This window comes from Macaca thibetana, chromosome 12 (assembly GCF_024542745.1).
Source record: "Macaca thibetana thibetana isolate TM-01 chromosome 12, ASM2454274v1, whole genome shotgun sequence".
NCBI lineage: Eukaryota > Metazoa > Chordata > Mammalia > Primates > Cercopithecidae > Macaca > Macaca thibetana.
The window spans coordinates 18,763,070-18,780,614 of record NC_065589.1 but is presented as its reverse complement, the minus strand read 5'-3'; the positions used below and the strand labels follow the sequence as shown (position 1 = coordinate 18,780,614).

Sequence of the window (17,545 nt, the reverse complement as noted above, 5' to 3'; positions counted from 1 at the left end):
ACGAGGAGCTTAATGTTAATTGTCAAGATAATAGGGAAAATACCTCCAGAGCATATCATAGACCTTTGAGGCAGCCCCTCCCATCATAGGCCCTCAGGCCTAGAAGGAAAAAATGGTTTCCTGGCCATGCCCAGGGCCCCCGTGCTATGTGCAGCCTAGGGTCTTTGTGCCCTGTGTCCCAGCCACTTCAGCCATGGCTAAAAGGGGCCAAGATACAGCTTAGGCCACGGCTTCCGAGGGTGCAAGCCCCAAGCCTTGGCAGCTTCCACATGGTGTTGAACCTGTGGGTGCACAGAAATCAAGAATTGAGGTTTGGGAACGTCCACCTAGATTTCAGAGGATGCATGGAAATGTCTGGATGTCCAGGCAAAAGTTTGCTGCAGGGGTGGGGACCTCATGGAGAACCTCTGTTAGAGCAGTGAGGAGGAAAATATGGGGTAGAAGCCCCGACAAAAAGTCTCCACTGGGGCACTGCCTAGTGGAGCTGTGAGAAGAGGGCCACCAGCCTCCAGACCCCAGAATGAAAGATCCACTGACAACTTTCACCGTGTGCCTGGAAAAGCAACAGACACTCAATGCCAGCCCGTGAAAGCAGCTGTAAGGGAGGCTGTACCCTGCAAAGCCACAGGGGTGGAGCTGCCCAAGACCATGGGAACCCACCTCTTGCATCAGTGTGACCTGGATGTGAGACATGGAGTCAAAGGAGATCATTTTGGAGCTTTAAGATTTGAGTGCCCTGCTGCATTTTGGATTTGCATGGGACCTTTAGCCTCTTCATTTTGGCCAATTTCTCCCATTTGGAATGGGTGTATTTACTCAATACCTGTTCACCCATTATATCTAGGAGTAACTAACTTGCTTTTGATTTTACAGGCTCATAGGTGGAAGGAACTTCCCTTATCTCAGATGAGACTTCGGACTGTGGACTTTTGAGTTAATGCTGAAATGAATTAAGACTTTGGGGGACTATTGGGAAGGCATGATTGGTTTTGAAATGTAAAGACATGAGATTTGGCAGGGGCTGGGGTGGAATGATATGGTTTGGCTGTGTCCCCACCCAAATCTCATCTTGAATTGTGGCTCCCATAATAACCATGTGTTGTGGGAGGGACCCAGTGGGAGATAATTGAATCATGGGGGAGGTTCCCCCATACTGTTCACGTGATAGTGAATAACTCTCTCAAGATCTGTTGCTTTTATAAGGGGTCCCCCCTTTCAGTTGACTCTCATTCTCTCTTGCCTGCTGCCATACAAGATGTGACTTTGCTCCTCCTTTGCCTTCCGCTATGAATGTGAGGCCTCCCCAGCCATGTGGAGCTGTGAGTCAATTAAACCTCTTTCCTTTATAAAATACCCAGTCTTGTGTATGTGTTTATTAGCAGCATGAGAACAGACTAATATAAAATGCTAGATTGTCTTTACAAAAAAAAAAAAAAAAAAAGTCTATATTCAAAGGAAAAACAGGACTTTTTTGGGGGGTAGGGGGGTGGAATGGAGTCTGGCTCTGTTGCCCAGGCTGGAGTACAATGGTGCAGTCTCAGCTGACTGCAGCCTCTGCCTCTCAGGTTCAAGTGATTCTCATGCCTCAGCCTCCTAAGTAGCAGGGAACACACCACATGATTCACCACATCCTGCTAGTTTTTTTGTATTTTTAGTAGAGATGGGGTTTTACCACATTGCTCAGGCTGGTCTCAAACTCCTGACATCAGGTGATTCACCCACCTCGGCCTCCCAAATTGTTGAGATTACAGGTGTGAATCCCCATGCCCAGCAAAAGAGGACATTTTTGTCTACGTGATTATGCAAAGCCTGCCCTAATGGCTATTGAATTATTTTCTTTTCTTTTTTGAGACAGTGTCTTACTCTGTCATCCAGGCTGGGGTACAGTGATGCAATTTTGGTTCACTGCAGCCTCGACCTCCTGGGCTCAGGTAAACCTCTGACCTCAGCCTCCTGAGTAGCTGGTACCGCAGGCACCCACCACCATGCCTATCATTTTTTTTTTTTTTTTTTTTTTTTTTTTGTAGAGATGGTGCTTCACCCATGTTGCTCAGGCTGGTCTCAATTCCTGAGCTCAAGTAATTTGTCCATCTTGGACTCCCAAAGTGCTGGGATTACCGGCATGAGCCACCACACCTAGCCTGAATTCTTAGAAATAATCTTTGAAATCTGCAAATAGACATGACTTACTTGGCATCATCAAACAAGATTTATGAGGTCTTTCTTTCAGAACAGAGCCCAATCATAATGACAATCTGATTAAAGGCTAACTCAACTAAAGATAAGTGCCCGTGGGAGGAGCAGCAACTGAGTTTCTCATTGGCTCAGAGAGGAGCAGCTCCTGAGTTTCTTATCTGGTAAGTTCTACTGAATATGAAGTACTTGAACAAAGCATGCTGATGGTTATCACGGCTATATCAAAAAGGAAAAAGTATGGCATCCAAATGCACCTTAGATATGGGCTGGCAGTTATAGTCACAGTCAAAAACACGGTATATGTTGGAGTAATGGATGCTAAGACTTAAAGCCATTAGAGCAACCAGAATGTGTTCCCATGTAAAGACCAGCTTTTGAGTTGATCCTACAGTCAGTGTTGGTTGACTTGCCTTCCCCACTCAGGGTCTTGGTTTAAAAGAACGGGCGTCATTCCTGACTGCTGCATCCCACTCTTATCTGAGTTCTGCTACCATTTACTCACCATCCACATGCATCCTACTTTGGAAATCTGAATGCTCAAATAATTGCCACACTATAAAAAGTGCTTAGGCCAACCCCAGCAGCTCACACCTGAAATCCCAGCACTTTGGGAGGCCAAGGCAGGTGGATCACTTGAGGTCAGGAGTTTGAGACCAGCCTTCCCAGCCCAACAAGGTGAAACCCCGTCTCACAAAAAAATACAAAATAGCCAGGAGTGTTGGCATGCACCTGTAGTTCCAGCTACTCAGGAGGCTGGGGCATGAGAATTGCTTGAACTCAGGAGATGGAAGTTGCAGTGAGCTGAGATCGTGCCACTGTGCTCTAGCCTCGGCGACAGAGTGAGATTCTATCTCAGAAAAAGAAAAGAAAAGAAAAGGAAAGGAAAGGAAAGAAAAGAAAAAGGAAAGGAAAGGAAAGGAAAGGAAAGGAAAGGAAAGGAAAGGAAAGGAAAGGAAAGGAAAGGAGGAAAGGAAAGGAAAGGAAAGGAAAGGAAAGGAAAGAAAAGAAAAAGAAAAAAGGTGCATATGGCTATTTGACATATCCACTGGCCTAGAACTCCAGGAGAAGGTGTAGGTAATTGCTCAGTACAACTAAGTGGTGTTTGGGGCCATGTTCAGAGCTGTGTAGGACAGAGCTTCATACATGAAAGGTCTTTGGTTTGGTCTGAAGCTTGATAGTATCACACATTGCCAACCCCCTATCCAACACACTGAACTCCATAGTTGGTGTTAAATTTCAACATCAGCCAGAGAATCGTTAGCCCTGGTGCTTCTGATGAGTAATCCTTGGTTTTGTTGCTTTTAGGTGAACTCCCTGTGTAATCCTATGACCATGTGTAGGTTCAGCATAAGTGCAGTCACTAGATAAATGTATATATTGGGCAAGGGACCAAACAAACCTCAAGGATGGTGATTCAAAATCCATAGCATGGTTGGGGCTTGGAGGGTTGGGGAGGATGGAGAACAATCAGTCACCTAGCCCTCAAGTGAATTGGAAAGCGAAATGTTTGAGAGCTAAGCCTTACCCAGGGTATTGTGGATTTGTAGTCCTGTGCTGAGCCCTGGATTGTCTTACAGCAGAAGAGAAGCATCTGCAGCTAGAAGCCTTGAGCACTGGTCCAGCTTCTTCTCCTACCAGCCAAATGACTTTGGGCAAGATACTTCACTTCATTGTGCCTCAGTTTCCTAATCTATAAAATGAATATAATAATTCCTATACCTCCTAAAGATGCTGGTAGGATTAGTCAGTACTCAATAAGTATAGCTATTATTACTACTAGTATCAGAGGTGTTTTTTTTTGTTGTTGTTGTTGTTGTTGTTTGTTTGTTTTTTAAGACAGAGTCTCACTCTGTTGCCCAGGCTGGAGTGCAGTGGCACAATCTTGGCTCACTGCAACCTCCACCTCCTGAGTTCAAGTGATTCTCCTGCCTCAGCCTCCCGAGTAGCTGGGATTACAGGCACGTGCCACCATGCTCTGCTAATTTTTGTACTTTTAGTAGAGACGGGGTTTCGCCATGTTGGCCAGTCTGGTCTTGAACTCCTGACCTCAGGTGATCCACCCGCCTCAGCCTCCCAAAATGCTGGGATTACAGGTGTGAGCCACCGTACCCATCCATCAGAGGTGTTTGAACCCAAGTGACTCCATCTTGAATAGGGGCTTGGAAAATAAGGCTGAGACCTCCTGGGTCACATTCCCAGAAGGTTAGACATTCTTAATCTCAGGATAAGATAGGAGGTCAGCATGCGACACAGGTCACAAAGACCCTGCCGATTAAACAGGATGCGGTAAGGAAGCTGGCCAAAACCAACCCAAACCAAGATGGTGATGAAAGTGACTTCTTGTCGTCCTTACTGCTCATTATATCACAACTACACGAATGTGCTAAAAGACACTCCCACCAGTGCCATGACAGTTTACAAGTACCATGGCATTTGTAAAGTTACCCTATATAGAAGTTATCCTAGACAGTCTAAAAGACTATAGTCGATATACTCTAAAAGACCCTATATAGAAGTTACCCTATATAGCCTGTTCCCTCAGTTCTGGGAAATCTCTGTCCTTTTCCCAGAAAACTCATGAATAATCTACCCCTTGTTTAGCACATAATCAAGAAATAATTATAACTAAGTTGAGCAGCCCATCCTGCTGCTCTGTCTATGAAGTAGCCATTCTTTTTTTTCTCTACTTCTCTAATTAACTTGCTTTCACTTTTACTCTACAGACTTGCCCTGAATTATTTCCTACGTAAGGTTCAAGAATCCTCTCTTGGGGTCCGGATAGGGACCCCTTTCTGGTAACACTAGTGGAAAATATTAACTATTGTTAATTAAAATTATAAAATTCAGCATGGAAAACCTGCCTTGCACACTCACTGCTCAAAATACCTTTTTCCAAAGCATGTGAAGATGGTGAAGTCTTACAAGCATGTTTAAAAGCCATGGTGGGTTGAGGACGGTGGCTCATGCCTGTAATTCCAACACTTTGGGAGGCCGAGGTGGGCGGATCACTTGAGGCCAGGAGTTTGAGACCAGCCTAGCCAACATGGTGAAACCGTGTCTCTACTAAAAATACAAAAATAAATTAGCTGGGTGTGGTGGTGGGCACCTGTAATCCCAGTACTCAAGAGGCTGAGGCTTGAGTATCATTTGAATCCAGGAGGTAGAGGTTGCAATGAGCCAAGACTGCACCACTGCAGTCCAGCCTGGGTGAGAGGGCAAGACTCTGTCTCAAAAATAAATAAATAAATAAATAAAAACAATGATGAGAGCTGAATGAGATGCCTTGGGATATCACCAGCAGTGCAAGCCCCACTCGAATTTCACATGAAACTCAACAAACAAGCAGAACAGTCATCACACACAGAAGCAGGGTTTGCTTGGTCACATGCATAGGATTCTGCAGGGTAAGGAATATAAAAGCATACTGGTATTTGGTGGATCTGTAAAGTGGAGATTGTTACGTGAAAAAATGTCAGTAGGCTGCCTCCCACATTCAGAAATTTTTGTGAGAAAATACTTTACCTTCTTCTATTTAAAACGATCAGGGCTACTGCAGTGGCTCATGCCTGTAATTCCAACACTTTGGGAGGCCAAGTCAGGAGGGTTGCTTGAGACCAGGAGTTCAAGAGCAGCCTGGTCAATATAGCAAGACCCCATCTCTGTTTAAAAAATAATAGTAAAAAAATAAGGCAATCAAGTACTTTACTTTCTAATTTCTGTCTTTATGATATTATGCCACCTTAAGAATGTAGTTTCATGTTGGCTTTTTCTGATGTGGGTCTAAAAACAGTGTTAAATTGGTAATAGGTCCTGGCTGTCCATCTTATCTTTAAGTCAAACATTCTGCCCCTTTGACCTAGAGATGTTAGGCATGGGTGAAGCAATCAATTTCCAGGAATTCATTCAGCATGGAGGTTTTCTCTGCAAACTCATCCTCCTTTTCTCTATTTTCTTAAACCACATTCTTTTCCTTGACACTTGTTTCCTCTTTCCTAACATATTTTAGAAAGCACTGAGATAGTTCCAGGTCTTCTCTGTAGGTTATTATCTCTCTTTTATCAGCAAGAACACAGACTCTGAATGATTAAGTAACTTGTTAAGATCATCTCACTAGCAAAGCACTGGCACTCTAATTTGGGTTATCTTGGCTCTCAAGCCCGTGGTCTTTCCACTGCCCTTATCCTTGCAGCCTCCAGTTTGTATCTGGACTTAGAGCTTTCCTCTATGCCTGTCCTTCATTCTCCACTCATTTAGCTGTACTTATTCTACCCAAACCGTGGATGTTTATGGGCAAAATTCTGAAGAGCATTCACATCTCTTCGTCCAGCCTGAGGTGTGGAGTTGCCACCCTGGATGTGGGCCAAGGTTCCAAGGATTCAAAGAGAGAACTCACACACCCAGGGGCCAAGTTCTGCTGAGGCCTCAGGGAAGCCATGGAAACCCTTCCTCCAGAGAAGTGGCCCCAGGCTTGGTGTGCACAGAGTCACTGAGGCAACACACTAAAACCACAGCAAGCTTGGACTAATTACAGCACCTCTCCATGCTTCAGTTTCCTCATCGGTAAATGGAAATAATATTAGTACCCAACTTACAGTTTTCTTGTGAGAATTAACCACAATAATTACCTGAAAAGTGTTTAGCGTGATGCCTGGTACCTAGCAAGTGCTTGATAAAAGTTAACTGTTCTAGCCAGGCGCGGTGGCTCATGCCTGTAATCCCAGCCCTTTGGACAGCTGAGGTGGGTGGATAGCTTGAGCTCAAGAGTTCAAGACCAGCCTGCGCAACCTGGCGAAACCCCATCTCTACTAAAAATAAAACTTTAAAAAAATTAGCTCGGCATGGTGGCACATGCCTGCAGTCCCAGCTACTCAGGAGGCTGAGGTGAGAGGATCACTTGAGCCCAGGAGGTTGAGGCTGCAGTGAGCCAAGATAAGGCCAGTGTGTTCCAGCCTGGGCAACAGAGTGAGTGAGACCCTGTCTCTCTCTCTCTCTTTTTTATTTTTGAGATGGAGTCTCACTCTGTCACCAGGCTGGAGTGCAGTGGCATGGTCTCGGCTCACTGCAATCTCTACCTCCTGGGTTCAAGCAATTCCCCTGCCTCAGCCTCCTGAGTAGCTGGGACTACAGGTGCCTGTCACAACGCCTGGCTAATTTTTCGTATTTTAGTAGAGATGGGATTTCACCATGTTAGCCAGGATGGTCTCGATCTCCTGATCTTGTGATCCACCTGTGTCGGCCTCCCAAGGTGCTGGGATGACAGGTGTGAGCCGCCACACCCAGCTGTGAGACCCTGTCTCAAAACAAAAATGTTGTTTTCATCTTGTTGTGTTCCTGAACTTTCAATCTCCTCTTTCCTCCTTCAGGGTGCATAGCCCATCTATTATAAATAAATAAACAGAAGTTAACTGTTCTCGTTGATACCAAAATCTGTGAACCACTGTCCTAGGCAAACGCAAAGAACTTACTTGGACCGCATCTACCCCATGACCAGGAGAGGCTTTAGAGTTCCGACTCTCTCTCTGCCTATGACACACGCGTTCCACAGGTTTCAGAGTGAATTCTTTTTCTGTTCGCTTCAGCCCACTTGCTTCATACCCAGTTCTCTCATCACAAGTGAAGCCCTGAAGGCTGATCTAGGTAAAGAATACCAGATTTAAGGCAGATAATATACCTCACTTTTGACATAAATGACTGGGGAACTTGCATTAATTTTCTATTAATTTATTAATAATCGTTAAATGATTACAGGCTCCTAGTGCCACTTTCCTTATTCACAAGCACCTCATTCACCCACCATTAGTTATTTCCTTATTAAGCTCGATTCAGCCATTCTACATTAAGTACCTACTATGTGCCAGGTACACATTGTTAAAGCAAACTAAATATGGCCTGAGAAGGACTCCGTACTTCTATATTTAAATCCTTGTAGATAAACTGCAACCTGGCTTAATAGGCGGGCAAGATTGAAAACCTCATTTGGGAGCATGCACCGGTAACAACACCTGAGTCAACCCCAGTGGCCATACTTCAACCCACTCACAGACTGCTGAGTATTCAAACCGTGTTCAAATAAGGCAAATGCCAACCTGTAACCAATCCAGCTGTTTCTGTACCTCACTGCCCATGTCTGTTCATCACTTCCTTTTTTTGTCTCTAAATTCGTTCTGACCATAAGGCAACCCTGGAGTCTCCGTGAATCGGCTGTGATTCTGGGGGCTGCCCGATTCACGAAGCATTCATTGCTCAATTAAACTCCTTTAAATTTAATTCAGCTGAAGTTTTCCTTTCAACAGGATGCACCAGTGAATGAAACAGATGGTACCCCTGCCCTAGGTGAGTTTATACAAAACTTAACCAGGCGTGGTGGCACACACCTGTAATCCCAACTATTCGGGAGCCTGAGGCAGGAGAATTGCTTGAACCCGGGAGGTAGAGGTTGCAGTGAGCCGAGATTGTGCCATTACATTCCAGGCTGGGCGACAACAGCAAGACTCTGTCTCAAAAAATAAAATAAAATAAAAATAATGAAAGTTCTTTGATGGATAAAACCAGGGGCCAGTGATAGAGAATCATGGGGAAATCTACTGAGATGGGGGGATTCTGGGAGAGATTCTTTGAGGAAGAAACATTTACCCTGAAGCCTGAAAGGAGACCAACCAGGTGAAGGGCATGGGAGAGACAGAGAGTGCCTGAGACTGAATCGAGGCAGCAGCAGGTGAGAGGAGATCCAGGTGAGGCAGGCCTGCTGGGCTCTGATACAGAGATGGAATTTTATTAGAAAACATCCTGTTTCTTTTAGCTTATTCAGCAGAATAGCACCCAAACCTCATCAGTCCTCATCGGTAAAGAACTCGTGAACACAGCCCTGTGCCTCCCTCTCTCTCTCTGTCTGTCTCTCTCTTTTGAGACAGGTTCTCTGTCACCCAGGCTGGAGTGAATGGTGCAATTATATATCTCACCACAGCCTCAACTTCCTGCACTGAAAGGGTCCTCCCAACTCAGCCCCCCAAGTAGCTGAAACCACAGGCGTGCACCACAACGCCCAGCTAAGTTTTCTATTTTTTGTGAAGACAGAGCCTCACCATGTTGCCCAGGCTGGTCTCAAATTCCTGGGCTCAAGTGATCTTCCTGCCTCGGCCTCTCTAAGTGCCGGGATTACAGGCATGAGCCGCCACGCCCAGTCTCATTTTTTTCTCTTTGAATCCTTTTTCAAATGGTGTCCCCCTTCCCCCAGGCCATAGCAGTGGGGTGCTTGCTTACCTGAGCCTCCCTGTGCAACACAGGAAATCGTTTTCCTTGGGAGGTGACTGGGAATGTCTTACATTTTCCATCTCTCCCATTTAGTCATCACTGAACATTTGCCTAGATGGTTCTCTGGCATAAAACTTACACTTTCAGGCAAAATCAGAGCCTGAATGCTCAGAGTTGGATATCTGGTCAAAATGAATCTACCAGAGCAGCACATAAATGTTTTCTTTTTCCGCCCCCCGCTTCCCCCACCGAGACAGAGTTTCACTCTTGTTGCCCAGGCTGGAGTGCAATGGCGCAATCTTGGCTCACTGCAACCTCCGCCTCCCGGGTTCAAGCAATTCTCCTGCCTCAGCCTCCCAAGTAGCTGGGATTACAGGCAAGCACCACCACGCTGATTTTCTATTTTTAGTAGAGACGGGGTTTCACCATGTTGGTCAGGCTGGTCTCAAACTCCTGACCTCACGTGATTCACCCGCCTCAGCCTCCCAAAGTGCTGGGATTACAGGTGTGAGCCACTGCGCCCAGCCCACATAAACATTTTCTATTTTTGTTCTGAACCTTAAGGACTAAGTTAACAGTCTTATGAGAGGCAGATGCAGATGACTTCCAAGGAAAACTAAGATCATTTTAGGCCAAGGCATGGCAGTGGAGACCTCCTGTGTTCATTTTGAGTAATAGCTACCAGTAAGAGCTTTTCCCCATCTTCTGACCTAGAGAAAATTGAAGGCATTATGTGGGAAAATGGTCTTTATGCACCAGGGTTAGGAATGAAGTTCTTAGAAACTTCATTCATTAATTCTGTAAGTATATTTTGTTGATGTCTTTCCAAACATTTCTTTTTTTTTTTTTTTTTTTTTTTTTTTTTTTTTTTTTTTTTGAGACAGAGTCTCTCTCACTCTGCCCCGCCTCTACTAAAAATACAAAATACCTGTAGTCCCAGCTACTCGGGAGGCTGAGGCAGGAAAATCGCTCAAACCTGGGAGGCAGAGGGTGAAGCGAGGCAAGATCACACCACTGTACTCCAGCCTGGGCGACAGAGTGAGACTCCATCTCAAAAAAAGAGAAAAAAAAAAAAAAAAGATCCCCCTGAGGAATGTTCCTGGGTTCCAGATACTCTTCCTTTCTGGACCTTGATTCTCAGCCCCGCAGCTCCATTGGAGGGTGTCCACCATGCTGAGGCATCCTGGCCACCCCTGGAGAGTGGGGCCTCACCCACACCTCCCACCCTGCTCATTCAGTCTTTATAGTTCCCTCTTCCAGGAAACTAGGGGTAACAAGTATTCTAAGGGCTGGGTCAGAGAACTGACTGGCACTGCCCAGTACTAGCCTTTTGGAAAAACACCTTACAGTCTTTTTTTCTTTTCTTTTTTGGGACAGGGTCTCACTTCATCACCCAGGCTGGAGTGCAGTGGCATGATCTTGCTCACTGCAGCCTTAGTCTCCCAGGCTCAAGCGATCCTCCTGCCTCAGCTTCCTGAGAAGGTGGAGCTATAGGCATGCACCATCACACCGGGCTAATTTTTGTATTTTTTGTAGAGATGACATCTCATTGTGTTGCTCATGCTGGTCTCAAACTCCTGTACTCAAGCAATCCTCCCACCTCAGCTTCCCAAAGTTTGGGAGTACTGGTGTGAGCCACTGTGCCCAGCCTCACCCTACATTCTTTTTAGGCCGTGAACCAGGAACTCAGGATGCAACAACCAGTCTATAGACATGGCAACTCGCCACTGCAGGGTGAGCTTTGCCTTCCCGGTCACTTCCCACAAAGGCTCCTTCTCCTCCATCTCTTTCCACAAGGCAGCTTCAAGCTCCAGTTCATCGCCATCATCTCCAATTGAAAGAAGGAAGCAGAAAGAAACTAATATTTATTATCCACCGAGGATACCGGGCTAGCTACTTTACATGTCTTAATCTTTGCATGCATTATATTATTGCACACTGGTTTTGATTTTACAGAAAATAAAACCTGTGAATGTCCACAATGTTTGCATAACTTGCAAGTGTTAACATAGCCAGTGAGTAGCAGCACTGGAATTCAAACCAAGATAAGTCTGAGGCCAAAGTCTACCCTAGGCTGGCATGAACGTGTTCCTTAGCCCCTCCTTTTGGCCACCTCTGGGAGCCCAGAATCCCTGGGCAGGCAATAAAAGGATGTGTTTGGGAAAGGGAAAAAGCAGAATTTGAGGACCATTTTTTCACCTATAAAATGGGAATAAAAATAAATTCCTACCTCAAGTAGTTATTTAAAGGATTACATAAAATAATCCAGGTAAAGAATTTAGTACTTTGATTGGAAAAGAATAACAATGCATACTGGGAATTCTTCTCCCCCTCCTTCACCTTTACCTTCTCTGCCCTCTCTGGACTCAGGTGCTCACACAATAAAAGCAGTAACGCCAGGCCATTTGGAAAAGGAGAGAGCAGCCTAGTTGTAAAGAAAGGTGACCAACTTTGCATCCATACAGGCTTGGCCTCAAAGGAACACAACCTAAAATCATAGGCTGACAGCAAATATATATATATATATACACACACACACACACACACACACACACACTATATATACACACACATATATGTATATATAGAGTATATATGTATATAGTATATATACACATATATACGTATATACGTATATATGTATATACACATATATACGTATATATGTATATATATAGCATACATATACGGATATATGTATATAGCATACATATATACGGAGTTTCACTCTTGTTGCCCAGGCTGGAGTGCCAATGGTGCAATCTTGGCTCACTGCAACCTCTGCCTCCCAGGTTCAAGAGATTCTCCTGCCTCAGTCTCCTGAGTAGCTGGGATTACAGGCACACATCACTATGCCTGGCTAATTCTCCTGCCTCAGTCTCCTGAGTAGCTGGGATTACAGGCACACGTCACTATGCCTGACTAATTTAGTATTTTTAGTAGAGACAGGGTTTCTCCATGAAGGCCGGGCTGGTCTCGAACTCCTGACCTCAGGTGATCCACCCTCCTCGGCCTCCCAAAGTGCTGGGATTACAGGCGTGAGCCAGGGCGCCCGGCCACTATTAGTCCATTTTCATACTGTTATAAAGAACTGCCTGTAGCTGGTTCTCTCCACAAGGTGGCAGGAAGGAGAAACGTCAAGCAAAGGAGAAAGGGCCCATTATAAAGCCATCAGATCTCGTAAGAACTCACTCACTATCACAAAAACAGCATGGGGGAAACCACCTTCATGATCCAATTACCTCCCTCCACTTGGTCTCTTCCTCGATATGTGGGAATTACGGGGATTATAATTCAAGATGAGATTTGGGTGAGGACAAAATGCTTAAACCATATCACAGACTAAAAACGTAATCATCTCCCAGGCATTCTTCCTTAAGAAGTTTATGGAGGCCGGGCGCGGTGGCTCAAGCCTGTAATCCCAGCACTTTGGGAGGCCGAGACGGGCAGATCACGAGGTCAGGAGATCGAGACCATACTGGCTAACACGGTGAAACACCGTCTCTACTAAAAAATACAAAAAAGTAGCCGGGCGACGTGGCGGGCGCCTGTAGTCCCAGCTACTCGGGAGGCTGAGCCAGGAGAATGGCGTGAACTCGGGAGGCGGAGCTTGCAGTGAGCCGAGATCCGGCCTCTTCACTCCAGCCCGGGCGACAGAGCGAGACTCCGTCTCAAAAAAAAAAAAAAGAAAAAAAGAAAAAAGAAAAAAAAGAGATCAAGGCCATTCTGGGCAACATGGTGAAACCCCATCTCGACTAAAAATACAACAATAGCCAGGCGTGGTGGCGGACGCCTGTAGTCCCAGCTACTCGGGAGACTGAGGCAGGAGAATCTCTTGAACCCGGGAGGCGGAGGATGCAGTGAGCCGAGATTACACCATTGCACTCCAGGCTGGCAACAGAGCGAGACTCCATCCCAAAAAAAGGAGAAGTTTATCGGAGGTGTTCTACCAAAATGAGGACGTGAACAGAAAGGAAAGGAAAGGGGAGGGGAGGGAAGGAGGAGAGGAAGGGAAGAAAAGAAGAGGGAAGGAAAGGGAAGGGAAAGAGAAAAGGAAAGAAAGAGAAAGGAAAGAGGAAAGTAAGGAGAAAGAAAAGGAAAGAGAAAAGGAAACGGAAGGACCCAGGACACAGACAATGCAACCCAAGTGAGACCATAGCCAGCTGCTTTCACTGTCCTCTCCACCTGGGGCATCAGCCACTTCCTTTTCAATCACGTCTCTTTAGCCAAAAGGTCAATAGGATGAAGCAGGGAAAGGCTTCTCTTTTTCCCTCCAAACGTTTTATCCTCCCGTACTAACCATGTGGACCCTACCTCAGCAGTTGACTTGTTCCACCATTTTGCTTGGTTCCTGTTGAATACATCTTGGAATGACTGACACAACCCCCAGAGCCTCTTCACCCATCGATCTAACTGGTCTTTAACCAACTGGCAATCCCCACTCAACCTCAGTAAGGAGTCATCTCTAATTAACTGAAGTTTCCCAGGAAGATGGACTTTTCCTTCTTATGAAATCCTGTATATTCCTCAAAGACTTTGGAATTTTTATTAAGATTTAAATAGATTATCTGCCGGCGGTGGGCAGCGCAGCGTGCCAGGCTCTTTCGTTCGGCCAAGGGGAGGGCCGTTGCCCGGGCCTGCCGGGCTTCAGTGAGGGGCTCCACTGCGGCCACCCGGCTTGCTGCCTTCCTGGGCGCCACTCCCCCAGCCGACTCCACGCGACGCACCAGTAGCGCAGCACCGATTCCTCTCGGGCTCCTGGGCGCTGCTCTGAGCAGCGTCACCCTTTACACCAGAAAGCTGGCGGGCACTATGGGGAAAAAACAAAGCAAGAAGAAAGTGGAGGAGGTACTAGAAGAGGAGGAAGAGGAATACGTGGTGGAAGAAGTTCTCGACCGTCGAGTGGTCAAGGGCCAAGTGGAATACCTCCTAAAGTGGTAGGGCTTCTCAGATGAGGACAACACATGGGAGCCAGAAGAGAACCTGGATTGCCCCGACCTCCTTGCTGAGTTTCTGCAGTTACAGAAAACAGCACATGAGATAGAGAAATCAGAGGGAGGCAAACGCAGAGCTGATTCTGATTCTGAAGATAAGGGAGAGGAGAGGAAACCAAAGAAGAAGAAAGAAGAGTCAGAAAAGCCACGAGGCTTTGCTGGAGGAGCCGGAGGGGATTATTGGAGCTACAGACTCCAGTGGAGAGCTCATGTTCCTGATGAAATGGAAAAACTCTGATGAGGCTTCCTGGTCCCTGCCAAGGCAGCCAATGTCAAGTGCCCACAGGTTGTCACATCCTTCTATGAGGAAAGGCTGACGTGGCATTCCTACCCCTCGGAGGATGATGACAAAAAAGATGACAAGAATTAACACTCCTGAGTACCACCCGTCACCTCTGACTGTGGGTTTCAAGTGGGAAGGGAAGGGGTTCTACTTGTCTCGACACCATAGAGGTGGCTTGAGAAGATGTCCTTTGAAGAGCCAGTATAGTTTCTGTGCCCTGCAGCAGCCCAAGTGCTTTAAAGCCGTTTCAAGCTGTATAGTTGACACACCCATCCCAGTGGAGGGGAAAGGGGATAAGTGTTTCAAGGCAACCTTTTCTGCACTTTGCTGAGAAAAGCAAAGGGCCTTCTATGAAGGACAAAACTTGCAGAATTGGGGGTGTGGGAGAGCAAAAAAATACTGTAGATCTTCAAAGAGCATCTCCACAACCCACAGCCTTCTTCCCAATAGTGGTAACTCTGCATGTTTACAGCATAGCATGTGTGCAGTCTTTGGCTATTACTGGTGTATTATTTGGGGGAGGGAGGGATGGGGGGGATGGGTAGCATCATTTTGATTAACATTTGGGGCCTGATAGGGAAATGGTGAAGCAATGGAAAAGAACAGACAACTAATGATTTGCTTCTATGTCCAGAATATTTTACCTTAAAAAAAAAAAAAAGTCATTGGCACCATAAATAAGGACTGTGAGAGACTGTTTAAAAGCTGTGAGTGTCTGAAACCTATAAGTCAAGGTGTTCCCTGCCTAAACTTATTGCTGTTCCTGCAAAGGACTAAGTCAGTTCATAAGTTAACAAAGTTGCCATTTTGGAGATGGAAATTGATGAGGAGGGAAGGTCTTTTATTGGAGAGTATACAAGCAGATTATTCTGTCTCAGAGGTGCTAACTCCTGAAATTAGAAGACCCTTTCTTTTCCAGTAATGAAGTTATAAATATCAGCTTGTTCATCCAAGCCACTGGCTGAGGTGTTAGGAAAGAGGAAGAGGGTGGTAGAGGAGATAAGACAGTAGGGAAGACAAGGACCCATGCTCTTAGTGGGGAGAACTCTTGGAGTCATTCCCTTTTTTGAGCGTTGAACTCTGAAATCATTGTTGGCAGGGTTCAGTCACTGACAGCACAAGTTTCACTGAATTGATCCAAGAGTTTAGTGATTTCAAAAGCCTTGGTCTCAGAAGATTAAACTTTCATATTGGGCAGTGGTTCACTTTAAAACACACACACACACACGCACACACACAATTTTTTAAAGAAATCCTAAGAAGTAACTGATACCCAAAATGCTCTGTCTTGAGTCCTGAGATCCATCAGTTTTTTTTTTTTTTTTTTTTTTTTTTTTTTTTGGAGACGGAGTCTTGCTCTGTCACCCAGGCTGGAGTGCAGTGGCCAGATCTCAGCTCACTGCAAGCTCCGCCTCCCGGGTTCACGCCATTCTCCTGCCTCAGCCTCCCGAGTAGCTGGGACTACAGGCGCCCGCCACCTCGCCCGGCTAGTTTTTTTGTATTTTTTTAGAGACGGGGTTTCACCATGTTAGCCAGGATGGTCTCGATCTCCTGACCTCGTGATCTGCCCGTCTCGGCCTCCCAAAGTGCTGGGATTACAGGCTTGAGCCACCGCGCCCGGCCAGATCCATCAGTTCTTGATATTATCTAGACTTGCATCTAGAGCTACATTGTAAAATCCTTTTAGGCATGTGTTAGATTTCTGTGTAAACTTTGTTTAAATGTAAACTTCATACTACACTGTCAGTTTTTGTCTTAATAAAACTATACATATATATAAAAAAGATTTAAATAGATTATCAATTGTCACTTGACACCAGAATTTCAGCTACATTTCCCTGTTTCATTTCTTTATATTGCAATGTAATGTCCAGGAGGCAGGGATCCATCTGTATCTTCAATGCCCTATCTTTTAACCTGACTCTGTTAAAATCACCAATTGGCTTTGGGTAATAACCAATTTCCTTCGCTTCATCAGAGATGCATCGAAGAATATATTGAATCATGTTTTTTTGTTGTTTTGTTTTGTTTTGTTTTGTTTGAGACAGAGTCTTGCTCTGTCACCCAGGCTGGAGTGCAGTGGTGCGATCTTGGCTCACTGCAACCTCCACCTCCTGGGTTTAAGTGATTCTCCTGCTTCAGCCTCTCGAGTAACTGGGACTACAGGTGCGTGCCACCACGCCTGGCTAATTTTTTTTTTGTAGAGACGGGGTTTCATCATATTAGCCAGGATGGTCTCGATCTCCTGACCTCATGATCCGCCCACCTCAGCCTCCCAAAGTGCTGGGATTACAGGTGCGAGCCGAATCATGTTTTTTTGTTGTTCATTAAATTAACTCTAATAAGGCCCTTGATGGGGGGGGAAAAAGTTAAGTAGGCTTCAAGACTTACTCAAAGCACACCCACTTCCTTTTATGTTCTTTTCAGTATTTGGCTTCTAGACACTAGTGTAAACACTGGAATAAATCCTGTAACGGTGTTTTATTCTCTGAGATGTAACTGTTTTCCTGGATCCTGCTGTGACTTGGTTTTGAGACTTAGGCAATTGGTGTAAATAAATCCAGCACTATGCACTTAATTAGAAGCTTCCACTGGATTCATTAAGATGTAGACACACAGTTTAAACAGAGAGATTAAAGAGCAATTGAAATGATTATAAGAGCACAGAAACAACTTCACAAACCAGGGAGAATTTTTCTAAATGTGCAATTGCATTTTCAACACAATTAGGTGCCTAATTGTGCACTATCCTTAGTTAATACATTTTAACATATAAAACACTAGATTAAAAACAATTTTAGTTTTTTTAAAAAAGACAGAT

General features: G+C 45.3%; 1 protein-coding gene and 1 pseudogene across 2 annotated transcripts in view; one reads left to right on the top strand and one right to left on the bottom strand.

Annotated features, from left to right (window-relative positions):
- The window catches only part of SCG2 (secretogranin II), a 468,897-nt gene that overhangs the window by 261,262 nt on the left and 190,090 nt on the right, over positions 1-17,545 (bottom strand). The gene's annotated exons all lie outside the window — the stretch shown is intronic.
- LOC126932897 (chromobox protein homolog 1-like) lies at positions 14,227-14,811 on the top strand (annotated as a pseudogene).